The sequence below is a fragment of the Strigops habroptila genome, chromosome 2, assembly GCF_004027225.2.
Source record: "Strigops habroptila isolate Jane chromosome 2, bStrHab1.2.pri, whole genome shotgun sequence".
Lineage (NCBI taxonomy): Eukaryota > Metazoa > Chordata > Aves > Psittaciformes > Psittacidae > Strigops > Strigops habroptila.
The window spans coordinates 429,163-456,615 of NC_044278.2; the positions used below are offsets into that span (position 1 = coordinate 429,163).

At 37.5% G+C, this 27,453-nt stretch overlaps 1 protein-coding gene and 1 long non-coding RNA gene across 20 annotated transcripts in view; one reads left to right on the plus strand and one right to left on the minus strand.

Annotated features, from left to right (window-relative positions):
* ROBO2 (roundabout guidance receptor 2) overlaps positions 1-27,453 on the plus strand; it is a 1,090,001-nt gene that overhangs the window by 335,147 nt on the left and 727,401 nt on the right. The window lies entirely within an intron of this gene.
* Positions 1-27,453, minus strand: part of LOC115601484 — a 37,415-nt gene that overhangs the window by 2,624 nt on the left and 7,338 nt on the right. The window contains exon 2 of the long non-coding RNA XR_003989364.1: positions 691-760. This is a non-coding gene — a long non-coding RNA (uncharacterized LOC115601484). The remainder of the gene's footprint in view (positions 1-690; positions 761-27,453) is intronic.

The window sequence follows — 27,453 nt, forward strand, 5'->3', positions numbered from 1 at the left end:
TTTTTCCATAGAGGAAAAAGCTGCTTTCTTGGTGTTCTCTTTGATAAATCTGGACATGAGAGATCCTGAAAATTAGATACTCTTAGCAGCTGTGAAGCCTCTGGCTGTTTAGATAGCTTTAACCCTTGATTTACCTCCACTGGGCTCATGCACCTTTTTTAAGACTATTGAATTGGCTTTTTTTCTTTTCCTCCCACTAGCACTCTTTCCTTGGTGCATGAAGCATGAGCCCATGTAAAGTCCTGTTCAACTTTCTTCAAAGATGAGGGCCAGGTTTATTGTATGAGGTAGTTGCACATTAAGTTGGTTTTGGTGTGTAGTCAAACAGTTTTTGTCTTTTCATATACCACTAGGGTTCCAGTCCTGTTTAGCTTCCTTTTCTACTGCAGTCAGTGCTTTTATTTCAAAGCAGTTGCGCACTCATATTTAACTGGGGTTTGCTTGTTTGTTTATTTTCATATCTATAAACATAAAGGTAGAAACGGGCATAAATATTAATGTACAGCTAAACAGAAGCCTGCAGCTTGTTGGAGTTGTGAACAGGGGACAAAGTAAAGACAAATGCTGTTGCATGGTCAGACAAGAATTTATGTCAATCTGGTTATAATCTGTTGTGTCAAAATGGTAAGTAAAGTGTAGAACAGGAAGAAGAGCACCTTGACATCATGGTGGTTGTGTTGATTCACTCACCCATTTATGGCATGCTCATGCAGTGCTAGGTACTTCCAGATGTTCAGGAAGATACAGAGACCACCTGTTTCTCCAAGGACAAAGGAAGACTAAGTTCAGGACTATAGGAAGTTGAGTATTTTTAGAAATGTCTTCTAGATGAATGGGAAATGAACTCAGGCAGATGGTAATAAGTTTGAAGGTTATATCATAAAAGAAGTAATAGCAAGGTTGATCAAGGAGCTAACAGGTTGATAGACTCTCGAGGGGGTAACACTGGAAACAGAAAACAAATGTAATGGACTAGACCAAACACAAGCTGTGAGGCAGTCTCCTGTGGAAGGAGTTACATGACTGTTACACAAGCTAACAGTCATGCTGCAGAAAATTGCCAATTACCTTAGTTCTGCATTAACCTGGGGTTAATCCTGCACTTGCTTAGGATTGCTATGGAGTAGAAGTTGAATAGGTCCGTGAGGGAAATAAAAGAGAATGATGGCTGTGTGTCATCAAAGAGTAGGAGATGAGAGGGTTATAGAGTTGATGTCCTGCAGCAATGACTATATGCGAGCATTGGGTAACTTCTTGTTTAATCAGCTAGGCATAATTCAGGTCTTTGCTCTTAGTTTTTTTAACTGAGGCAGCTTGTTCAATCGCTCACAAGTCACTTGTGACTCACTATATATGCTGCTTGTTTGTGGCTCTTTGTGGAGTTAGTTTGTGAGAAACTTTCCCATGTGTTTGCTTCTTCAGTTTTGATCACTCCTCTGATTTTAGATGAGACATAATTTGAATGGATCCTAAATAATTTTCTTGGATTAGAATGCTTCCTATGCCAGAACTCCAGTTCACCTCTAGCCCTCAATGTCAAAATAACTCTTATGCAGATCCAAAGACAGTGCTTAGTCTGAAAAACTGTCCAATTGATTGAAGTTCAGGTCGAAGTCCTAACAGTTGGATCAGGACTACCACTGCTGGTACAGACCTAGCTCAAGAGTCAACCACAGAACATGTAGGGATTCTTTCATCACTCAGATATTTTCAATTAGTTCATGTTTTGCTAGAAAAGCATCTTGGATTTTCAGTGAGAGAAAGTCCTTTTATTCCCTTCTGGGGCAATTTATAATTTCATTAGACAGATTACTTGAGCATTACATTGTATTTCTGTTTCCCTTAGGCATAGTTTCTCTCTCTCCTTCTACTGTCCTATGGATCTACATAGAAATTGTTGATTAATTGCTAGTAAGACAAGAAAGAAATCAGAATTTTCTTCTCCTGCCCAATTGCTCATTTGAAGACAAAAATTTAAGAAACAGGGCCAAATCTGGAACTGATTTAGTTCAGGGTGGCTCTTGTGCCAGTGGGGCTCAGCTGACATAATTCAGAGTAAGCTCTGACCCATTATTTGTAAGGATAGTGAAAAATTGCCACAGGAAGGAAAATACCATTTTTACTCTACTGGATTTTAATTTAGGACATAAATGAGGAAGTGACTCTCATCAATAATGTAAATTCCAATTTGCTTTCACAAATGAAGTGGAACTTGAATACTAAGTTTTCTTTAGGACTTCATGATCTTGAGAGCTACTAGGCAAGAGAAACCCCTTCAAATCAAGTGAAGTATGCATGTTTTTAATAAAGAGACCTAATCTCTATTCATTGCTTATCTAGGGTAACCGCTGACTGGCTTTTTTGGATTAGAATCTGATTGTGTATCTTCACTTCCTATGAAAATTCAGTGTGTGTAGTATCTGCCTGAAATGACCTCATGCAATATTTCGGGATGTTTGTTAACATCACAATACCAAGCAATTTTTTATAGTTTTAAATTTGTCTTTTACTCTCCTAAAAGTTGCAGATACTTCTTTCCCTATCAATTTTTCCCTTTCTACTTTCCAAGTCATTGACTTTTTACAGTTTCCCCTATCTTTCTAAATGAGATTTTTACTGCTTTTTTCATTTCTTTTGTCCACATACCTCAACAACTGATAACTGGGAATAATAGTCAGGTTTGTGCTCTTTCTCTACCAAATTCTACCTGTTACATACAAGAATTATAAAATAATCAGAAGTTAAAAACTAAGTAATTTAAACATTAATTTTGTCTGCTGGGTAGAGTTTGAGTTTAGCTATTGTGTCTGAACATACCGATTTTCATGTATCTAAAGAAATTTCATTTACTTAGTCAAAACTATTTGCTTTCGTTATATACCTATATACCTATATACATATACATATACATGCCTGTATTAATGTATATGTAAACATTGAGTCAGAGGGTTCTGTAATTGTATGAAGTTCTTGACAGACACATGATATGCACGGGTTGCAGGCTCTGGTTGGAATCTCTATGGTTGGTAGGTAGCATGGTAAAGGGCTCCATCCGCACTGCAGTACCAGCTTCTAGCCTCGTGCTTTGGCACCTTGGTAAGACATCCTTTAAGATGCAGGAATTTTATCTTAAATTACTTCTCTCCTTCTAAACCAGATCTTGCAGATGGCTCTGTAAGCATAAACCATCTTAGAACACGCAATGTGACAGGCCAAAATCCAAAAAGTAGGGCCAAACCTGGAGCTGGTGTAATTCAGTATAGTTCTTGTGGCTGTAGGGCTTAGCTGATTTAGTTCAGCTATGTATGGTGGTGCAAGTGAATGAAGCCATTTGGTGTTGTAATTATGAGTGATTGCTGTTAGGTGACAATATGCGGTAACATTTGAGTTGTTTTAATTCATTGACATACCCTGTCTGCAGTGTAACCTAGCCAAGGAATTAGTAAAATAATGACAAAAAAGGGAAGAGAAAACAGTGTGGGAGAGATATATCGTCTGCTTAAGCAGCAGTAGAGAGGGATCACATACATGTAATTTGGAAAGCTCTGTGCTGTCCAGAGTTTTCCAATGCGTGGGATAACTAAAGAACAATTTAGGCACCTATGCAAAAGCACTTCAAAGGGTTGCTGTTAAGAAAGAAAATGAAGTGAACCTGTTTCATCATCGATTACCATACTTTTCCCCCAGGGTCACACAAAGTAAGAAATCCTCTCTGTTTTTCTAAAAGAGTCTTTTATAACCTGAAGGGAGCAAAAAGTAAGCTTCTTGTGCTGCCCTGGTATTTGCCTACTAGAGCAAGAGTCACTGATAGTCTTTAAGTTATGAGTAATTTCTTACCACTTGGTTGCTGTTTTGTAACACAGCCTATGTGGTCATTAAATTTTAAACCTTTACCTTCCCTTTACAGGCTATGTTTTACATTGCTTTCTGTACTATATATTTTTCTTCTTTTTCAATGCTTAATAATTTATACTCCTTAATTTGAATTATTCTTGTTACCTACAAGTTGTCTTAAAATGAATGAAGATGAAACTAAGGTATTGGTTGCAATGGCAAAAATAAAGACCAAAAGTGTGTTAGTTTTGTACTGAATAATGTAAGAAAATGGTTTAATGGAATTCTAAAGGTTGTTGTAAGGCAAAATCAGAATGTTGTCTGGGTACAAGCATTTAATGTAAATTTGCAATTAGGATATGTAGAACACTGCTCCAGTATTATGACTGCACAAGATATATATTTTTGAACTCTGAGATTAATAACCACAATATTGCTTACATTAAATCTGTTTTGTACCATTATTTCCAGTGGTCAGGCTGATTCACTCAGTGAAAAATTAATTACTTAATCTGTGCCTGAGTTGTTAAGTTTTGAAATTAAAACAATAATTTGGCATACCTGCTGCTTCTAGCACTTTTGTTGCAGCCTACTGCTTTTGAAAGTAGTTGTCCAGTTGTTCAGCAGCAGTATCTGTCAGATATTGATGTGGAAATTCCTCATAAATGTTGAATTGCATGTGCATAGGCTGACTCTGCTTTGCCTGTACAGCGCATCTAAAGCATACCAGACACTGATCTAATTCATGGAAATAAAAACGTTGGCAGATGTTTGTCCAATCCTTTGTCTGCCTTGTCTATTTAAACTAGTTTTCCATGGCTGTTGCTTATTATGTGTTTGTACAACATCTGCCACACTGGGCCTTTACACAGCATTGAAGTAAAGCTGGTGAACAGTAGTACAGTGGAGGTTTTCCTCCTTAGGTGGAAAGCATCCATTTCCAGGCATGTCACTTGAGAGGAGCTTTGTGAGATAAGAAGTACCTGAAAGTTGCCATAAACCAGAGAATATGGTTCTCCAGTTCTTTGATGATTGTACTATAAATGCCACTGGTGCAGTACTTACCAGAAGTAATTATTTTTTCAGTTGCTACCTTCTTCCTTCTACAAATATAGCATAGATCTGGGCAGATCAGCCAACAAAAGAGCTGTTCTGAATGTCAAGCATTACATCTGGTTGCAGATTATAGATGCTAGCCGGATAGAAATGGTAGCTAGAACCTCTCCAACCACCAACCTCATGCAAAATCCTAAACCTTTTGAATCCCTAGTGCATATTATATACTGACATGCTATCCAGGTACTGAGTTTGACAGAGCTAATAATACTATTTATATGTATAATTATTGAAATTACCTATACTCTTTTGGTGTAATGGTGTTCAGTAAATTGGCATGCATAATTTATACATCGTTGCTGTCAACCATCAATCCAAATGTGAGACAGCAACATATAAACTGAATGACAGAATAAAGTGTTTATGAGTTTATTCAGGACAAGATCACCATAAACTGTGACACTGGAAATTTTCATATCATTTTTCAGTATTTGTATGAAATAGGATGCTGTCTTTGGGATTTCATTTGTTGCATTACACTAAAACCTCTTCAACAAACAATTTAAGGGACAACAACTACAGTACTCTTCAAAAAGACCCTGGGGACAGGATTTATTCTGGAAGTCAGTGTTGCCTTTTTTGTTTCATTTTTTGGTACGGCTTAGTTTCAGTCTCTTATTGAAATGTCAGTCATTTAATAATGAAATGGAATCCTAAAAATTTGCAAATGGATACACCTTTGAGGCTCAATCAAGAGATACACTAAGTAAACCAAATTCAACTATTATCATGCTAATGTAGAATAATAATTAAGACTTTCCAACTATACATTTAAACAAGAAATCCTTAAAATAACCCTTGTCTTCCCACATCTGAATATGCATCTCTGTACATGTACTGCCATAGCTTGAAATGACTTTAACATTTATGATATTCATCAAAATGGCAGGGTACATTGCATTCAAATGGCCCAATCTCATTACATGGGACTTGCTACACAGTGATATTGGTATTATGTTTTCATTTTTATTTTGAGAATGCAGTAAACGACTAATAATTCAAGATGTTCTAAATTTCTTTTGCAAGGTGCCAAGTGCTGAAAGAAGTGATTAACATAAAATGAGGAAACCTATGAATAGAAGCAAAAGAGAAACTGCTGAGTTATTTTTGGCACTCTCTAATGAATAAATGGATTGTTTTCAATGTTCTGTCAATGAGTACAACAAGTTAAAATGCACTGTGATTTGAAACATAGTGCCTCACTTCCACTTGTTTTGAATGAAGTCTGTTAGAACAAATAACAACCACAAACCTTCTAAAGGTTTTTTTTTAAGTGCTCATATTCCCATTGGCACTAAAATTCATGTTCCTCATAGAAACTATGGATCTAATTATACTTAGGTAAACAGGTTTTCCTTAAAAATGCATTTTGATCTTATATGTGAATTTCTATGGCTGAACAGTAGGTCATAGCTAGTGGGTACTTATCAAGTTAAACATTAGTAGAACTTTTTCATGACTTTAAAATAGCTCTTTGGCCACAACTTATGCCAGCAAAATAGCTTTGCTTTCATGACTGTTGATTTGAATCATAGAGTTATCACCCAGAATGGCTGTTAACCATTGGACATTCATGAAGGACATTCAAAGGATGTCCAAAAAGTAAAGACATTAGTCCAAATGTGAAAGCAATTATTGTACAATTGCATTTAGGATCAAGGTTGTGATGGCACATCCAGTAAGTATGGTGAGGAAAATGCTTACCTACTAAGTAATCTGGATAAAACGTTGCATTTCTTGTAAGTGCCAGCATCCTGCTTTGAACAGGAGTTTGGACTACAAGTCTTCCTGAAGTCCCTTCCACTCTGAGTTGTCGTATGATCCTAACCTTGAAAAGTATAAATGCAGTTCATGGATTATAAGTGACAATAGTAATGGCTAGTGCATGGCTTTTTCACAAGCTCACTAGGTCTAGTTTCTTAAGTCTTGCTGTTCTTACTGATAAATTTAATTTACTGGGCCATATCAGATGTCAAAAAATACCTAAGAAGTACTGAAAAAACCCCAACAAAACAACCCACAACACAAGACAGCAGATATAAAATGTGAAAGAAATTAAGAAGAGTATGACATATCTTTATACATAGTTCTGAGTAAACTTTGTCATGTCCCCTAGTTATAAATTCCTGGTACAGTACTGAATGTGCTTTGTGTTGAGTTTCATCCCATCTGACTTACGAACTCAAGAATGTAGTTATCTATACCTGAATGAACCATCTCTGCTGGTTTTGTAGTCAGAAGATGGGAATAGTCACTTTTGTTGCATGAAGTATCTGGCCACCTGCTGGTGTAGTTCCTCCTCTCCTGGAATATACACTCCAGATGCGCCTGTTTCTCTCTACTGCATATGAAATAGGTTTAGCTGACTATCTCAGAGGTTAGCACCCACAGTGTGGACCCTGTAGACCTCCTTCAACCTGGAACACCAGGCACAAAATATCAGACACACAACCATGATGTCTCTGGGAAAAGACACTAGTGATGTCAAAAGAACGTTTTAGCAGTGAAGTTTGCAGCCTCTTGTTGAGTCTATATTTCATATAGTTTGTGGGAGCGATGGGAAAGAGGATGGATTTGTGTGCTAATTAGCTACTAGTAACAAAAAGGCCGTAGCTTTACCTGAATCCTCTTGAGAATCATATTTAAATTTTCTGCAGTTTCCAGCTATGTCATTTATAAGTAAAACTCTGCAACATAGGCCATGTAATGTAGTTGCTGTCAAATCCAAAGATGTAAACCAGATGCTACTTGCAGTGACCCTTCAGATGAAGCCATTAGAAAAATGGGAATTAGTGTGTGCCTGGTTCAGCAGGAAAAAGCATAAGGACAGAGCATAAACTTTGTGACATTTATCTGTTGTATCTAAAGACATACTTAAAAAAACTTTTAAGAGTAACTTGAACAGGGCATAAAACCTTATTCAAACATGCTAGAGTGAGGAATACTGTTGGTTAGATAGTACTTCAAGAAAGATGATGTCAGGGTGCAGTGCAGTGCCCTCCCTCCCCAAACAGCCGGCTCCCATAGCCCCAGCAAGGTGAGCCAGGATTGGATGTGAATGATGATCACAGCTTGGCCATCCCCAGGCACCGCTGCGGGCCCTGGGTCTCCCCTGGAAGGCAGCCCCTGGCATGGAATGGGGATGAAGTTGAGGTTGTGGTGAGGTGGTATCTGGCTTATCGGGACCCAGTGCTGAGCATGCAGTTTCCTGTATTGCAGCTTGTGCCCATTGCCTCTCATCCTGTCACTGGGTGCCCCTGGAAAGAGCCTGGCTCTCTCTTCTTTATTTCCCTTATCAGGTATTTATAGACATGAATCAGATCCCCTGAGCCTTCTCTGCTCCAGGCTGGACAGCCCCAGCTCTCTCAGCCTCTCCTGGTAGGACAGATGCTCCAGTCCCCTAATGATCTTTTTGGCCCTTCTGTGGATGCTCTCCAATATGTCTTGGTCTGTCTTGTACTGGGGAGGCCAGCACCGGACCCAACACTCCGGGTGTAGTCTTAGCATTATAATGTAAGCCAAATGTAATGAAGTCTCCATTCAATGATTTCACCTGAGAAAGGAAGCTACATGAAGAGATAAATATTTTTCTCCAGACAGGCCTGTTTTGGAGAGAGTAGCTTTACTATTGGAAATTCACTGGCATGAGTAAGACTGCCTGACTATGTCAGCACTTTTAAGCGAGAAAATACAGAACAGGAAACATGCAGAACATGCAAGTGCATGGAGGAGCACTCTATGCCACTGGAGCACTCCTCCAGCCAGGAGGAGAAGAGATCAGGTTTTTAGGTCGTATTTATAATACTTTTCAGAACTTATTTGCTCCTCAGGACTTCAGAATATCTAAATGGCTTGGTACAGCTTTCTGCTTTTTGGATCTTGTTTATGTTTGTTGTTTGGGGGTTTTTTGATAACAGATCTGATCATGACTGAAAAGTTACTCATAATGTTTACTGTTAGTATTGGAGGGTAAAATACATAAAAAAGAAGAGAACACAGTTCTTCCACTAGATGAATTCTTGGCTTTTCTTCCACTTCTTATCCCATACCGTTACCCTCTGTAGTACTATGAGGCAGGTTTTGGGAAATCTGTACATCCTTGCAGAAGAAAAGCTGGAACTCTGTAGACAATCTTGATTCTCCAAGGTATGCTGCTAACTCTTATAGAAACTATGTTGGCCTTGATACGATCTTAATGTCTGCATGAAAATGAGACTGAACTGGAGTAGGAGTATGATACCTTTCATTTTTATGACTACTACCCTTTCAGTTGTAGGTATCCTCCTCTCAGCAGCCTCTGAAGTATCAATGCCAAAGAGATGCTGACAAGACCTCTAGTCCCTGTTGCCCTTCAAAATGTAAAGGGTTCACTCAGTGTGTTGCACATGATGCATGGGGTCCCTTCCCCATATCAGCAAAGCAAGACATTTTCTTGTCCTGTGAAATTTCTTTTGTTACTCCTATTACCCCTCTTGGATAACAGAAGCATCATGCCTTTCTGGAGTATCTCTAAGTAAACAAAGCGAGCGCTGCCCTCTGAAGGTTGAAGGTGAGATAGAAGACAGCTTTATATGCCTTATGTCTTTTCAGAGGTATTTTAGTACAGGTGTTTTAGGTCATAGCCAGCACTTAAGCATGAAGCCTGAATATCTTGTTATCAGGTGAAGAGTACTTCTGTGGTCTTGCCAGGTTTATAATCAGAATGAGTAATAATAATACAAAAATAATAAATTTAATAGTGTTAGAAGCCTGACATAATTTTAAGCTTGTAATCTTTAGGCACATTAAGGTGTTAATATTTTCCACCTATTAAACTACCCCAATGTTTGTTTTTTTTAATTAATGCCTATCTGCAATTTTAGATCTTCAGAAATCCATCACTAGGTTACAACAAGCAAATGCAGGGGGTAAAAGTCACAATGGATTAGTAAGACACTTAGCATATGGCATTGAAGTAAAAAAATTCTTTGAGATCCTGAAAGTTGGACTTCTACCTTTTTAGCATATCAATACTAATTCATAGTAGGTGTCCTGGTTTCAGCTGGAATAGAGTTAATTTCCTTCCTAGTAGCTAGTGCAGTGCTGTGTTCTGGCTTTATTCTGGGAATAACGCTGATAAGACACTGATGTTTTAGTTGTTGCTCAGTAGCACTTACCCTGATCAAGCACTTTTCAGTCTCTCATGCTCTGCCAGTGAGGAGGGGCACAAGAAGCCGGGAGGAAGCAGAGACAGGACACCTGACCCAAAGCAGCCAAAGGGGTATTCCATCCCACAGCACGTCATGCCCAGCATAGAAACTGGGGGAAGTTACCTGGAAGGGACTGATTGTTGCTGGGGTCAGGGTGGGTATCGGTCAGTGGGTGCTGAGCAATTGTATTGGGCATCACTTGTCTTTCTCAGGATTTATTCCCCTCTTTCTCTTTTCTATTATTATTATTATTTACTTGAGTTCAATTATGAAGCTGTTCTTATCTCAACCCACATATTTTACTTGTCTGATTCTCCTCCCCATCCCACCACGGAGGGGATCAGGAGTGAGCAAGCAGCTGTGTGGTACTTAGTCGCCAGCTGGGATTAAACCACGACAATAAGACAGTAGGCCTTCAAGGCCTCCCTACATTCCTGTAATGTATTATGCACTGGAAAGTCTTATTCTGAATAATCCAATAAAAGATAGACTTCTGGTATTTCAGCTTTAAAGTAAATAAAAAGTTGCTCTGAGTTGAAGACACCTGCCCAAAAGATAAATCCACAGTTTCTCAGAAAAGATTTTCATTCTAAAACTATGGATATAGGCTTGAATGTGAATCAAGTCATCTGAACAAAAGAAATTGGATAGAATCTCAAATTGCTTTGAAATGATGGGCTCAGTAAAATATAAATATAATAAAGAAAAAAATGAGTACACCAAGACTGGAAGACAGCTGGTAATACTTACAAGTCCTCCTTGCATGCCTAGAATAAAATACAAAGCAGACTTCTTGTGATAAAAGTAAGAGCTATTTGGTTTGTTTGCTGGGTGAAATTAAAATTCTTTAAGACATAACCAGAGAATTTAAAAAACAAAAGTAAAAAAGATCTTGCTTGCACCATTCTGGGGCCAAGGAAATCATCTTTAGCATTAAAGCTGCACTAACTTTGACACTTCAACATTCCTTTCTCTCATCACACTCTCCTGCTAGTCCTCATCTGGACTAGAAAAATCTTCCAGGAGCTACTGGAGCTCAGGAGGTTCATATGTATGCAAGCCTTCTACCCTGACAAGCATGGCAGGAGGGAGAAGGGGCAGGAAAAGAGCAGAGCATGCCTTCTGCTGTGGGAATAACTCTGCCAAAAATGAGGGGAGGGCATATTTGCCAGGGAAGGAGAAGTAGCAGAGAAAGAAAGCTGGTTTGTTTTGCAGCTAGACTGGACAGAGCAGTGAATGAGACCAGTATCATCAGTGTAGGACACAATGGTAGCATCAGCACCCACTATTTTCGTATTAGCATGATTTAGAAATCATAGTATGACCATGGCTTTGGCGTGCTGGATGTGAGTAAGAAAGTAGATCAGTCATCTGAGGATTTCTCTGAAGTAGAAGTTCCCACAGCAAGTCAAAATAGATTTAGAGCAAACATATGCTGCCATAATATCGTAAAACCATCTCAAAGCCAAGAACAATCAGGTCCAAAGGATCAGATTCTCTTCAGTTTTGCCTTATGAAAGACCAAACAAATGCCACTTATGTCAAAGGATTGATAAATGAGGGAGGAAACAGTTTTTTGTATCAGGAAAGTAAGCTTATAGTAGCCAAGGTCTTGTCGGAGTTAGACTCATCTACACGGAATTTCTCATACTCATCCTCAAGCTGACCACCAGAGTAGTAGAGCTAAGATTTTTCTCCCACACTGAACCCAGTTTTTTGAGGATGCCAGAGGTTTTCACACCTATCCATGTTACTTCAGTATATGAAACTATCCATGTTACTTGAGTATAGGAAACTATCAGGCCCCAATTTTCTGCCTGTAAAGGAAGTATTTAAAATCATATTTGAAATGAAGCCATGTGCAGTTTATTAATGTTCTCCCAGACAGCCCTGTGCTGTGCTCACTCTAAAAGCCGAATGTCATTTTGGGCCAGTGGTTTAAAGGGCAATCTTCAGTTGCAACTGCTATGTACACAGACACTATATTTGTATTTTAATTTGTTTTGAAAAAGTCTATGAATGCTGTCTGAAAAGGTTTCTGGAATGAGAAAGGGAGCAATTTGTAGGGAAATCGTGGCAGATAAAGATAGGTTGTGTATGTATGGCTACTACTAGGATATAAGGATATTAAGTAGTTTTCACTGATTTGCTGCTAGCAAATATTTGCTATTATTTGCAAATTATATGCTATTAGTAAATATTGCTGAGCCTTGTTTTGCCTCTTTTTTGAGCTGTAGACTATTCATTTCTATTACTTTTTTAACAAATACATATTCTGTGCTATTGTGCGTAGAAAGTCTATCTTCAGATAAAATTAACTTGGGTTGAAAAACAGTTAATGAAAGTGCTAAACAAAACTTTAATTCTTAACTGTGTTCCTGGTATATTGTGGTACTAGAACCTCCCCTATGTTTTTCAACCTCTGTGGAACGTATCTATCTTCCTTTTTAATCTTCTCTAAAACTTTTACAGAAAAACCATGGTATGATTGGTGGAAAATTTGAGATATTTTCTCTACAGAACTTTTTATTTTCTTCTTTTTTTTTTTTAAATAACTAATAAAGGTAGGATGGAAATAATTTCTGCTCTTTTCTGTCTGCTCTGTGTGGTATTTGCATTCTCAGGGTGTACATTTTCTGCTGAACTGCCCATAGCTTTCTAAAATACGAAGTCTGGCTCGATAGCAGTGTTCTGCCTTGCATTAAATTTAATAAATAAGGGTAGAATGGTGGAGCACAGGTTTTCTGGCAGCTATAGGCAAGAAAACAGGGATTTGAGATAATCCCTGAGAAATATTTAACACAGAGATCCGGTTCTCGCTTGAGAAATACTGATAGTAAGGCAGGGCTTTCTGTAAATATGGTTTGTGTAAAGAATATTCCGTTTAGAACCCTTCATTAAATTTCATTTGACTCGCATATTAATAATATGTTCGTAACCTCACATACTTGCCCACATGTCTTCCTGGAAAGGAAGTTCATCATTGTGGCAAAGATCTCCAAATGGTGTAAGTTCACGTAGCTTCACTAGAATCAATAGTTACACAATGAGTTGAGGTGCCCTATTTCAAATTTCCAAAATAGTATTTAGTTTTCTGTAGTGATCTCAGGAGTACCTATTTGACTGTAGGACCTTGCTCTCTACCTGAGTGATTTACAGTGATTTTCCTATAGTATGCAATGATTTTTAGGAACCTGCCTGCAGCTGATTTTAATGAGAACTGTGGCTAAATCAATGAGCTCTGTTTCAAATATGCATATCTTTCAATGTGATCTGGATTTTTTTGATATAGCTTTCTACCAATATGAAATGCGTATCTTCATTAAGTACTTCCCGATTATGTTTCAAGCAGAATAAATGTCAGGAAATCGAAGGTTATTTCTATTTTCAGTCTAAGAACCAATTACTTAATCTTAACCAGCACAATAAACAGTCTACCAGGTAATCTTACGTAGACCAGATTGTTATTCTGGTCTGTTGAGATACTGGACCAGAAATGCTTATTCTACTTCTTCCTTAGCTTGTATCCGAGCATGTTTACAGTACTGTACTATATTCTTTAAGTCATTTCAAAGGGCTTACAGAAATCTGCATGTGAAGGAGGGCAAGTTTATTTGCTTTTTCAGTTAAATGCTAAAAGCAGAAATTTAAAATGCAGTTGTGCAAATACTTCTAAAAATTTAAGCCAGCTCATTTTCAGTCCTGATGCAGTATTGGATCACACTCCACTAGTCAGCAGTTTGACAGCTGTCTTAGAAACAGTCACAAAATTACAGTTCCTACTTTTAGAGCTTTGCATGTTTAGCTGGCTATACTGATGCACTATCCCAGATTGTGCTTGGCCTATTACTTTGTTGTTTTAAAGGAGCATATTTATAACCTGGCAATGGAATATTCCTTTTTCTTCTGCTGTAAAATCATTGCTTGTTAATTCATATTATTTTTTTTCAAGTAAAAAATTTAACTTAGTGAACAAAAATCTTCCCACTGCCATATAATTTGGTATTTTTTTTATTGAATAAAGTAACTGCGTACTATTTCTATAACTGATAGTCTTCAAAGAAAACCAGTTTTTTCCTGGCTCAGGGACTGTGCAATTTCCCAGCATAAGTACTTTTGTTTGTTTTTAATAGAGCTAAATATATTTAATGATCACAGCAGCAAATGGTTTATATGCAGTAAACTTACTGTGTACATTCCTCAGCTTATGCCTGCAGTTACCTGTTTCATTTTTGTTCATTTGTTATAATCCAATTTAATATCCTCTGTAAGCTTAATGTTATACAAGAAATTCCTTCTCCTTGTCCCCGTGCAAAGAGAAAATATACGCAAAATTTTGAGAACAGGATATTAATTTTGGAGACCTCCTGTTTTTTTAATGCCCGTAATACCACCAAATCAGGCCCTATCTGGCCTCAGCTGAACCAGAATTTTCATATCTTCTTTTCCTCACAGTTGTCCGGCTTCCACATGAAACATGATGGGTATCCAGAAATAGAACATCAGGTCGGCTTGTGGATCAAAGGCAGTAGGTGTGGAATTTAATCCCTTCGGGGAACTGACCGAAAACTAACATTTCCTCAGCAGCTGTGGCAAGCCCAGGGCTATCAGACACTGCTTGGTAGTACCATGACATAAGTCACCTTTTAGTGTAAACTGGCTGCAAAAGCCAAAATAACACACATTCCACAGTGTCTAGCTTGTAGGGAGATAAATATGCTGCTATGAATATACAGTAATTTGCATCGCCTCTAACCCCTGTTACAAAGGTTTGATCCTGCTCTCTCCCTGAAAAGTCATGAGGTCACTGAGTGTCAACATTTCTGGCCGAATCCTGTGGGGATGAATCAGTCTCAACATTTTGCCAGTGTTGGTTCTTAATGAGTGGGCATTTATGGAGACTGAGCCTGCTCCAGATGAAAATAGCAGCAAGATTCAAGTCAAATAATGGTGTAGAATGAAACCAAAGAGATACTGCTTTCTCTATTCATGACTTCCTGCACTCTAATTGCTGCAGAGGTCATTTTGCTTGTTAGTACGTTCTTTTTCCCATTGTAAGATAGATGTCATAATAGCTAGTGTGGTCTTTGGTTTATTAGCTCCCATGAGACGTTTTTTCTTTACACTTTAATTCTCTATCTCATTGTTTACTTGAAGAAAGGATTAGCAAGGAGGTGAGACCCCAGTAATCTTTCTTACATGCTTTCTCACTTTCTCTATGCAAAAGGTTTGTTAAAGATATTTATTAGCTACCCTAAATAACATTCTATTCAAGCATTTGGATCATTTCAGTAACTAATGTTTATTTTTATAAGCAATAATTTAATTTGATGCTTTGCATAATGCATGTGCAATAAGGGTGCCATGTTTGATGGATAAATGCCTAGAAAAATATCATATTGCCTAATAAATAATGTTGGATTTAGATATCCCACTCATTTAAAGCAAACTTGTCATGGTTTATTAACTGTACTAACTAGTGGCTTGTTTATAACTGTGCATAAATAATATGAAGTGTTTTGAAATATGCTGCTTCAAAAGTACACGATATTACCCCTTTATTGTCATAGGTTATTAATATCCCCTCTGTGGTGGGCAAGTTACCAGTGCAGCTTAAACATGTATTAGAACATTATCTTCATACACTGAACCTTTGCCTTTTCTCTTGGGATGAAAATTATTGAGGCAGAGGTGGTTCTGTGTAGTAACGGAATTAGTAGAGCAGCACGTTTGTAAAGATCTAGATCTGAATTTATGTAGACAGTACGCTTGCTCTCAGGATTATCCAGATGGCAGTGACTTGGAACTTGCTTATGTCCCTGGACTGCCTTCCTCATGCTGCAGAGCACCCAGCGTGGGATCACGCAGTTTGTTCTTCCACACAGTTTCTGGAGCTCGGTGCTAATCAGGATTGCATCAGCAGGCTTAATTGACACTTAACACCTGCCTTACTGTTCCCTCTGTGACGAGCAGTTAATACCTTGCTTTACCATAGGTCACTTTGGCACTACACAGTTTGTTAGGCAAAGGATGCTTTTAATAATATGTGTTTAAGAAAGACTGTAGACTTGGTATACTGGTAGTGGTGAGCCACTTGTGGATTCATTTTCGTTCCACCTCTCAAAAGCTGCTAATATTTGGGTGACACAGTCTGTTCATAAAACTGTCCACCTATTCCCATTTCAGCTATCATATCTTTTAAAGTTTTTTTACCTCCCCACTCTTCCCCACCTCTCTTATTTCTCAGCTGGCTTCAGGCTGAACTTAGGTGTAGGCTCTGCTTTGCTGTTTAGTGGGAAATTGCTTACCTAGATTCAATGTGACGCTTCACTGTTTCGTTGTCTAGTCCTGTCTTTCAAATCTAGGCTTACTACATCATCGTTAGGACAACAGATCAGTATAACCAGGCTGAGACATAATCCTCACTAATGAAAACCTACACTTCTTAACAGGGTGTGTTCTTAATTATGTCTTTGTTACCCTATGTCTCAATCTGAATATATACAGAATCCAGCAAAAGGGTCTTAAAGTCTCCATCATTTGGGTTTACCGCCTTTACTATGTTAAGTTCAACTTTTTCTTTCATTTCGCCTACATACCATCCCTCACCCACTTCAGACACTTTATCACATATTGCTGCCCTCCTGTCTTCTAATCTTCCTGTTAACTTCAAGCTGACTCTCTTCCGTGTTCTCTCTGTAGCCCATTAACATTGTTTGAGGCATTCTATCCAAATAAATTATCATGCTACCTCCTACATCACTTCCTTCCCCCTATCTGTTTTCAACATCCACTCCTATGTAAAGGACAGAGGCCTTAGTATAATCATGATTTTTTTGATTATAGCAGCATGGCTAGAATGGCATTTTATATAGCTCTGCTCAATGATCCACTTTAATTCAATAGCTTTTTGTTGCAATTATTTTAGTTGGAACCTGTGGAAGATGAAAAAGAAAGGAGAATGTGTATTTTAAAGAGATCTGATTAATAGGAGAAGGGCATGTCTGCCCTCCATCTGATAGCTTCTCAGTGGGGAAAATGTTAGTCCTTTGAATCAAAAGGAATTGGTGATTGCTAGAATGGAAGACATCATGGTCTACAGCACACAGGATAGCTGGGAAGAAGTTTGCTTCTCAGCCTAAGTTTCACAATTTGAACTGTTGGTGTAAAAGTTTAGTCACTATCATTCATTCACTGCCTGCAGTGGCTAGATTTCCCACTTTCCTGGAAGCTACACCAAAAATAGACCTCTTCCTGCATTCACTGGGACAGTATATAGAAAAAAGTTCAGCACGTGTTCCCTTTTCCTATACAACCCATGGTAGGTCTCACTTGTTTTGTATTGATGCTATTATTCTAGCTTAATTATTTCCTACTCTGGGTAACTCCTTCAGATTATATCTTTATGCAGCATTGTGTATTTACACCCTCATTATGTTTTTAATAATGCATTTCATTACAGTTGGCAATTGATGGTTTTCATTACTGAACAAACTGTTAATTTACTGCTAACGCTGTTTTAATTGTTGGCTTAGTTTGATTTCCTTAGTTTAATTCTTTCCATCTGTGAGGGAAGAAGTCTTCGTCTGTGTTTGCGGAACTGCAAGTTTTAAATTAACATTTTAAATTTTTCTCAGAGGGGCTTTTAAGAAAATTATTGCTAATTTTATTAGTAATAAGTTTCTGACCTACTCTTTTTTAGCATGTGTTTGTCTGTCCAAAGTGGCTCATGGTTCACTGAAGACCTCAGGATAGGGCAGCAGTCCAGGTAACACTATGTGACCATAAACATTGTATTTCAAACATTACCCCTACCCTGTACACAAGTCTAACTTGAAGATACTGAGTATTTCTTCACCAAAAGTGTAGTCAGGTATTGGAACAGGCTTCCTAGGGAAGTGGTGCAATCACCATTTCTGGAAGTGTTCAAAACCCATGTAAATGAGGCCCTTAGTGACATGGTTTAGTGGTGGACTTCGCAGTCCTGACGTGAAGGTTGGACTTGATAATCTTAAAGGTCTTTTCCAACCTAGTCGATTCTATGGTTCTATGATGACTATATAGTATCGACTGTAGAGTTCATCTTTCTGTAAAGTTGATAGAGACTACGTTTTATTTGCCGTAAAATATAGTGCCTCTACTAATTATTTATTTTAAATTATAGGGAACACACATAAATCTTCTTTGTAGTCCTGTCTTCCATAGTTGTTATTGGGAAGAAACTGGAAGAAAGAAAGTTAATTTAGGTCACCTTTCAGAGCTGTGCTGGTGGCCAGAGTTTTCGAATGCATGTTAGTCTTTTGTAGAGGGTGCAGTCACTTGTTCTACATGTAAAGGCGCTGTCACAAGATTAATTCTAACTTTGCCCTACCTTAACTCTGAAAGGCTGCATTATTCAGACATAGTTGAAGTTGCTGATTTAGTTTGGAACCTGCTTCTAGCCTATCTTATGGCAACTAATGCCTGTTCATGGGATTTTATTTTCCAGTGTTCTATGCCAATTTTACGTTAGCATATTTGTGTTGATTTCTGGCAAGTTGCATATGTTTTTTTCCTGTCACATGGTGCAAGCCAAAAATATCAAGAAAAAAATTACAACACATATAGAAGAAAAAGGAGGAAAAGCAGTTTTTAGTCAGTGTGAGGCAAGAGTCAGTTCTTGTATTTGGGAGTAAGTAGCTTCTCTCCGTATTTGTGTAGTGACATTTAATCGTAGTGGAGAGTCATGTGGGAGAATTTATTGTTTCCTCTCAACTTTTAATGGGATCTAATAAAACTTGAGGGTAAATCAACAAAACACAAGACTGTCTAGAAATAAATAATAATTCTCTAAGGAGGGTAGGCACTCTAAGGGGTGGGGGGGCTAATAGTGGAAGGGGACTTAAAGAACCACTTCTGCAATACATAACCCAGGAAGAGATGTGTGAAGGTAAAAAAGGGAGGGTGGGTGCTGTCCGAGATCTGAGAAGAAATTAACTAGGTTGGGAACATTTTTGGACCAAAGCCTTGATCTCTATTATCAGATGCTTACTGGCCTCAGGATCTAGATGGTGATTTTGTAATGACTCTCTGAAAGTATTTTGGCGTAAGTTGTATATATTACTCCAAAACATAAATGAATTAATAAATATAAGGGGGAAAAAAGAATAATAACATTCCTTACTAAAAAAATGACAAAGCATTGTACCTGGTTGAATGGATAGAAATGAATATACATGACAGAATTTTATTCAAAACTAATTTTGCCTTACCTTTCCGATCCACTATACTTAATCTGCCTTAGCTTTCCCAGCTCGGTGCTGTTCCTCTGCCTTACTTGTCTTGCTGCAGAAGGTCATTTTTCCCAATGTATCAAGAGGCTGAAGCAGTGCTTTCCTGGAAAATCCTCTTGGAGTCCTGACTACCAGGATGAAATGCTAAGAAGAGCATTTCATGAAGCATTTCTAAGAAGAGCATTTCATGAAGAGCTAAGTTATTCACAGGGTAGGAAGAGGAAGTAGATCCATCCTGAAACAAAAAGTCTGTTCCTCCCTACCTTCCCTTGCTGTGACTATGTTCCCTCCAGAGAAGTTAGCAGTTGCACACAGGCTCCTCTCACCCTCTCATGAGCATTAATAGTAGGCACCTCTCAGTGACTCAGGAAAGGGTGGTTTTTTTTTTCGCTGGTGTATTATCACTGCTGTAGGGATGTCTACCTAAAAACTGTGTGAAAGTCATTGTGCCCTTCATATCATTGAGCACATATTGACTCTGACCTGATGGAGAATAAGACGGTGAACCTCTGTTCTGCTCAAGAAACACTAAAAATATTTTGAGACACTGATTGTGTTTCAGAGAGCATCAAAGCAACACTGGAGTTTTGCAAAATGTAGCTCCCTCTGGTGATGTGCATTAAAATAGGTACTAGGAGGCAACAGGATAAGACATCAAATTCTTAACTCTATGAGTCTCTATTTTGGAAGTTTTTTGCTTACAGCAACAAAAGATCATTTTGAAGTGCAAGAAGTTTGATATATTTTATGCAGAACTGCTTATAATGTCTCTTAAAATATCCAAAATCTGTCAAAACTAGTTGGCATTTAATCACAGCAGAGAGAGTTCCTCAAAATTAGCATGCGGTTTAGAAACCTGATATCTCATCCACTGATTATGGCATTTTGTTAAATTTTAGAAAACAAGCTATCTAGATAATGAAATCCTTTTTAGAGGATTTCCTGAATAGTTACAGTGAATATGGGAGAATACCTCTGAGGGAGTGATGTGATTATACAAAAGATACACCAAAAGCAGGATTAAAAAAACCCCACGTACTTAAGAATTTATTTGCTTCTGTGGGTGTCTAAATAAAAAATAAGTGATATGCAGCTATTATTTATCAGCAATTCCTGATTGAATTTGGTCAGTTTAGAAATAATACTACTGTTTTTCTAGCTGTCAAATCCACAGTCTTGAAGCAGTCTTAAGGTTGTATCTAGCTGGGGCTTCATTCTCAACTCTATTTGAAACTTTTAGAGGTAGTTGCATGAAGAAGAATGCAGTACACACAACTTTTCAGCCTCTCAATTTATTAACAGGAAAGAAAGTGAAATTTCAAGTGAATTTCTTGTGACTAAACCAGATTAAAAGGAGTGAATCTCCTTTTCTGGGTGGAATTTGGGTTTTTTTCTGTCATGTTTGCTATGTTTAAGTAGTTTGTGTATGCTATGGACTGTCTTTTAAATACAGAAAGATTAAACAAATAAAGAAATATAAATAAAAGTAAGAATGAAATTGACATTGATGAAGCCTTAAGGAGTTTAAAGAGACACCCAAAGAAAGGCAAGTTACAAGTAGAAAAGAAAGAAACACCATAAGATAAAAATAAATGTAAGATATTTCAGCAGAATAAAGGTGTTGTATCTGGATGATATTTGCAGGGGGAAAAAGTCAGTCTGGAATTCCTTCATCATCATTTTTAACACCACCTTCAATCTTACACGTATGATGCCAAGCTCTAGGGGAAATAGGTAAGGCTTCATGTTCTCTCCAGAAACTGGGTTTTACACAAACACTTTGTCTATTCAAAGGGAAACTCAGGAGTTTGTCTCCTGTTGTGTTAAATTGGTATTTGTAAATCACTTAGAAAATTAAAGTTACTAGTACTTGTGATTAGATTCCCCTTTCTTTCTGCTTGGCTACATGATCAAGCATGTACTCGTTTTGTGTTTAGCATTTGAGGACCTGTGTAGTCCCAACATAGACATCTCAGGTATATCAAACTGTGCCTATCTCTCCGTCAGGGAACTGAGCATGACTAGCTCAGGTGTAGATATCTATGGTGCATATGTGTAAATTTAAGATAAATTAATTTTATCCAAGTAAGTTAAGCCCAAACTTCCAGAGAAGAACTTACACTGAATATGGAATTGATGTTCACTAATGCCTAATGTATTTTGGTTCTGCCTGAAAAATTCTTAAAGTAGGTAGGTTAGTGATCGTGTCTTTGCCTATTTCATGATTTCATTGGGATAACTGTTCTGACTTGAATGTGGTGGTTTTTTTGTCGTTTGTAGGTTGGTTGTCTGTTGTTTTGTTTTGGGGTTTTTTTTTTTTTTTTTTGTCCTTGAGCTGGATTTTCCTCTTTTTTTTTTTTTTTTTAATTTTTTTTTAATTTTTTTTTTCTTAATTTATTTGTAAAATAATGATAGGACATGCATCATGTCAAATTATACACACTTCAGAGTCTTTGTGATTTATCCTCATACTAAGATGTGATTTATCATCATATCTAAGAGTTCTGCTAATTACAATTATTTTGTGCCTTTTGAGGCTAGGAATTTACAAAAAGTACTAGGAACTTTTGAGCCTTGCTCCACATGCATCCAAAATGCTCACTGAGCAAGGGGGGAGAGAAATCAGCACTGAAGATCTTTTATGTCATTTTATGATTTTCCAGCAAACAAAAGATTAAGTTTCAAGTGAGGCTCCGATCAATTTGCTCTCATCTCCCAACTGTTACTGTGTTGCTGTTGCAAAGAAAAAAAGTTAAGATTCCTTAAATACTGAGGAAGAATAAGCAAGCATAATGGAGGAAAAATAGGTTTTGTTACGTATATACATATATATGCATCTTCTGTAGAATATTTTCGCCATCATCTTGGAAGGCTTATGCCCTCTAATTTCATTTTTTCATTTGAAGGCTCTTTCTGCCTTCTGGTGACTACCCGCTGGCTAAGGCTGCTAACAGAGGTCATGGAGAAGACTTGTAATGTTTTGAGTATGCCCTTCTCAGTGGGGTTGTGATAGCAAAGTTATAGTCTGTATCTCCAAGAAGACCATTATCATTATAAAGTAACACACAGCATTAAAGGGAAGCTCCATGAAGACCCATTATCATTAGGTGGTAACACATCATTAGACAGTATCTTAAGCTGCACAGCCCATTGAGGAGAGAACAGTCATAACATGACAGCTCTCTAGAGTGACATAAGTCAGTATGGCCATTTATGTCAGCAGGGGTTACTTATGTCTCAGTAATTCCTTTTGACATCCTTTCTTAGCTACCAGTTGTTAAATAGAGGGAGTTGCTCTAGGAAAAGCCTCAGTGCTCCTTGAAAAAGAAAACTCTCACTGGAGTTGAGGTACTCTTTTCAGCAGAATCACTGCTTGGTTGCAAAGGGTTCAGATCTGTCCCCTCTGTGCCAAGGTGACAGCTGGAAAGGGAAATACTTCAGGTATTTCCATAAGCACATTGCTTATGGATTTCACAAGGGTCATGTACTATGATGGAAATCAAGTAAGCACCAAACATATGAAATAGGAAAGTGTAGGAAGGTCACACCAATACTTCAGGAATCAAATTTAGGTGTTCCAAACACACTTAGGTTTCTCTTTTGACAATATAATCCTCTCTTTCTATCTCTAGGTATGCTGCATCAAAGCGAAGTTTGTTTCCTATCATAGATACAGGAAGCATTTCTCTTATCAGTCTGTATTCATGACTATTTTCATTGTGCTATATTCATAATAAGATACGTGTTAGTTTGTACCAATATGCTGTTCCTCATTAAAACAATGTAGTTTATACTCTTAAAAGACTTTCTTCTGGTATGTGTCCTTTCAGAAATTCTAACATGTAAATTATCTTTAACTACTCTTTCACAAAAAAACCATATTTTTCTAAGTGACGTCATTAATTTTCTGCCTTCTTTCTGGATAAGGAATTAAAAGACTTTAAGAATGAAATGTGCATATTTTCAGAGAAGAAAATTAGAAAGGTTCCAAATTTCTGTTCCATAACATGTTTTCAAGAGCCAGTAGAGGGTGCATTTTCCACAGTGTTTTCCACAGCACAGTTTAATTGGAATTCTAATTAGGTATGTGAATAAAACTAGTGCGTAATAAATATTTTAGAATTTACTTTCAGGAAAGCAGAGCAAAATCTATGCAAAAGATCCCTTTTTAAACATTCCGTCTTAATTTTACAATAATGAAACACCAGCTGAGATATTTTCTGTTCTGCATTTATTCCTTTGCACCCAATGGCTTAAACCAGCTTCCTCTTATGCCATGACCTGAATACTCGAGCATAACATTCATAACACCATTACTTTAGCAACTTTGCAGCATATATGAATAGTGAATGGGACCAAATATGGGACCACATGCATTCCTTATTTAACAAGAATCACTTCGTAACAATTGGTCCGCAGATTAAAACACAGATGCCTCAGTCAGCTTTACATATAATGTGACATTTTCCCTCCCTTTTAGAGTGTCAGAACTGAGAAACAATTCACAATCAGGATGTGGTAGGTATGCTGCAGCATATATTGGCATATGGAAGAGCCTGAAAACGTACAAGCTACATGATTTTCATACCAACTCCAAATACCACAGTGTATAGAGAACATGTGATGGCAAGTCTAACTGAGAAACAAATCTTTTCACATATACAATTACTTATCCCTGACTATGGTTTTCCTTCTTGGGAGCACTGTGGTCTGTGGGGCCACTGTTCATTTTCAAAATATACCAAACAGACAGGTTTCAGGAACCAATTCTGGATTTCCTTTCCATTTTTTCCAGCTTGCTTTTCATGTTTCGAACAATTATAAGGAATATTTAGTACTGATATTTCTCTCTGTCTTCCAGTATGTTAACATACTTCAAGAGCTGGTACATATTCCTTTTCCACAGCTGATTAAATTAAGGTCAAATTATCTGCACATAGTGTGTCATTTTGCACCCCTTGCACAAATCCTAGGGCCTGGATATTTAAGTGTCTTTATATGAGACAGTCCTTAAACAGCTTACTTTTTCTTCCTCAAAAGATATGTGGCAGAATCCCTTTCTGCCACCCGTATCAACACTGCTAAGGAACCCCTGAAAAGGTTGGTGAAAAGCTGGTGCAAGCAATGAGGCTGTCTTTATGGAAGCCATTCCCATATCCATAGAGCAAATGAGCAGTCCTTGCTGCACTCAGCAAAGATGAGGCACATTTACTCTGCATGGGAGATCTTCTCACCTCCAAACCTCTAAATAGGGGTGTAGTATTAGCAACTAGTATGCATCTGTCTCACTGTGTGTATAATGTCCCTCTGTAATGGTTCCATTTTCTAGATGACATTTACTTAACTCTGCTTTAGGTAGCAGACATGCTCTAGAGGTCATTCAGAAAGTAACTTTCAGAGGCAGTCACTCCTAATATGTTTTCTTCTGAAGATATGCTTCTGACATATTTCTGAGCTTCCTATTTCTTCTTATTCACATGAAAGTTTTAAAGAACATAATCTTTTGGTGTTACTTTTTTTTTCAATGTAGAAATGCAAAGTTTAGGGCTCCTAATGTCATTTAACACAATTTGTAATATAATTCTCACTTGTAAATCCCAATGGCATTATATTCTCTTACAAGATAGTTCTTTTAATCTCTGATTAAACTGATAATTTCTGATAGATGTCTAAAGATTTGGCATTACTGCCAAAATTCTGTGATGCTGATAAGAACAGCTTTAATTTCAGGAGTAAGAGAAGTTCAGCAGTGACTGCATCATCTCTGCATCTAGTTTAGGATGCAAGAAGAGAAAATGAGCGTAAGAGATAAAAAGAAAGTGCTAAATCTACTAGATCAGTAGCTAGATAAATAAAACAGAGTTGAAGTGCTCTGCCTATTTCCTCTGGAAAACTGAATCAGAAAAACTTACAAGAAATATTTTCTGATCAAAACCTGAAAAAACAAAGGACAAAACTTGAGCTTAGGATGCAGGATTTCAAATGGGATCAGAAGGGTGAGGTTGACTTTGTGTTCAAGGACTGTTATGTCCATGCTCTGAGTGTAAATGGGATGTGCTGGGTATGGGAGGTCATCTTGGTCATTTATTTGTGCCCTTCTGGGTCCAGTACTTTTTTAGTTGGTGTCTGGTCCTCAGGTGTTAGGCAGTAAGGGAAGGGGGGCAAAGTAAAAGACAAAAATCCTTAAGTAGTGGAGCTTCATTAATTCTGCTGCTTAGGGGGCAACTTTTTCCTTTTCTTCTTCTTCCTTTTTTTTTTTTTTTTTTTCAGTAAAAACCAGCCAAGGGTCGTTATGTAGCTGAGTTGTGTTTGTAAGTGACCCAAGAAGAGGTTTCAGGTCTGAATGCCAGAAAAAGTCGGATTTCCCCCAGTCACGTTGTGTGGTAGTGATATCTTTAGGGAAAATAAAGATATGGTATAGGATGTGCTGTTAAGGAAGACAAAAATAAAGAAATGTAATAATAACATTATTACTGATTGTGGAGTAGTAGATGAATGAAACAATCTCTTTAACATCAAGATTACTTTGGGGAAGCATAGTGAGACGAAAGGTTTTGGTGTTTCTCACAGGTTAGATCTGAATACAGACATGAATCATTTGTAGTGTTATTAGTTATAAGATACATATTGGGAACTGTTTCACTACAATATTTGTAATGAATTATAATTCCATTACAATTACTGGAATATTTTGACTTCCCTGAATTATATTGTATCCTGCTACTATTAAAAATAATTCTAACCCAGTTATGCTTGCAAGTGGCAGCCAAGAGATTTCTTCACTAAATTGTCAATCAGTTCTATAGGTTTTATTTTGGATGTAGTTTATTTTCAGTGGCTGTTGCCACAGTAGTATCTAATTAAGCAGTCATTAATTCATTCAGCCAAAGTTAAATGGAAGCATAAATATTTTTCAGAGAGACAAACTTTGAAAAATGAAGGAAATTAACTTCTGTGAGCAGATGAACCATGAAGAACAAAGACCTCAATAGGAGAGACGTGAAAGTAAACAGGCCTGCTGGTTGCATCTCAATGTACTTAAGGTTCTGGAACAAATATGGATTACAAAGTCTGAAATCCAAAACAGTAAGGGGAAAAGATGAGAAAAGTTGTGGGTGTATTGTACGTAATGATTTCGAAAATGGAGTTCTGTTGCACGCGTGCATCCTTTATTTGGATTCACTAAAGCTTTTGATACAATTAGTGAAGCTTGAGAAGACAGGGATTTAGTAGAGCAATCATAAAGCAGTTAGAAACTGCAAATATTAATGGGTAAATTAGAAGAGTCATACATTCATTAGTGGGGTTCTTCAGGAATTAGGATCAACATTATTTAATGTTTTAATATTTTCAGTATTAAATATAAAAATGTACTGTGAAAATTTGCTGTTGACAAGGTTATTACATGGAAAGACCTGCATGATCTGTGAGAAGAGAGAAATATCCGAGGAAGTGATGTCGCTGGTTCCTCTGAGAAACACCAGGATATTTGAGCTACAAACATGATGTAGCCCTGAGAATGGGAAGTGCGACCCTAGGATGTGACTAGGTATCAGAATAGTAAAGACAGATATTTCTGCCATTGTACCTGGACACTGGTAAGCTCTTCCTGGAACGCAATGTATAGTCCTCTTCACCCAGTAGGAGAGATGCAGAGTAAAGCTACTAGAGTACCTAGGGGTAGCAAAAATTGTAAGAGGGGAAAATTAAGGATATTTTCTTAGGCAAAATGGAAAAAAAGAGGCTTTAGTATTGCTCTGTCTGACTGCTGCAACAGGAAAAACAAAATGGGAAAAGAGCTAAGGTAAAATACCACTAGGGAAATACTTAGGTATAAAATGGCTCCAGATAAGTGTATGCTGAAAATGAAGTGTTTAAGTGGCAGAGTCATGAGATGCTAGATAGAGTCTCCCTCTGGGAGCCACAGGAGCAAAATGTTAATTAGTTTTAAGATGGCGATTAATCCTATTTTTGAAGAGATTCTATGATATGGCCACCTGAAATAACAGGGGATTGGACTTCGTTCTGCTAGTTTCCTTCAC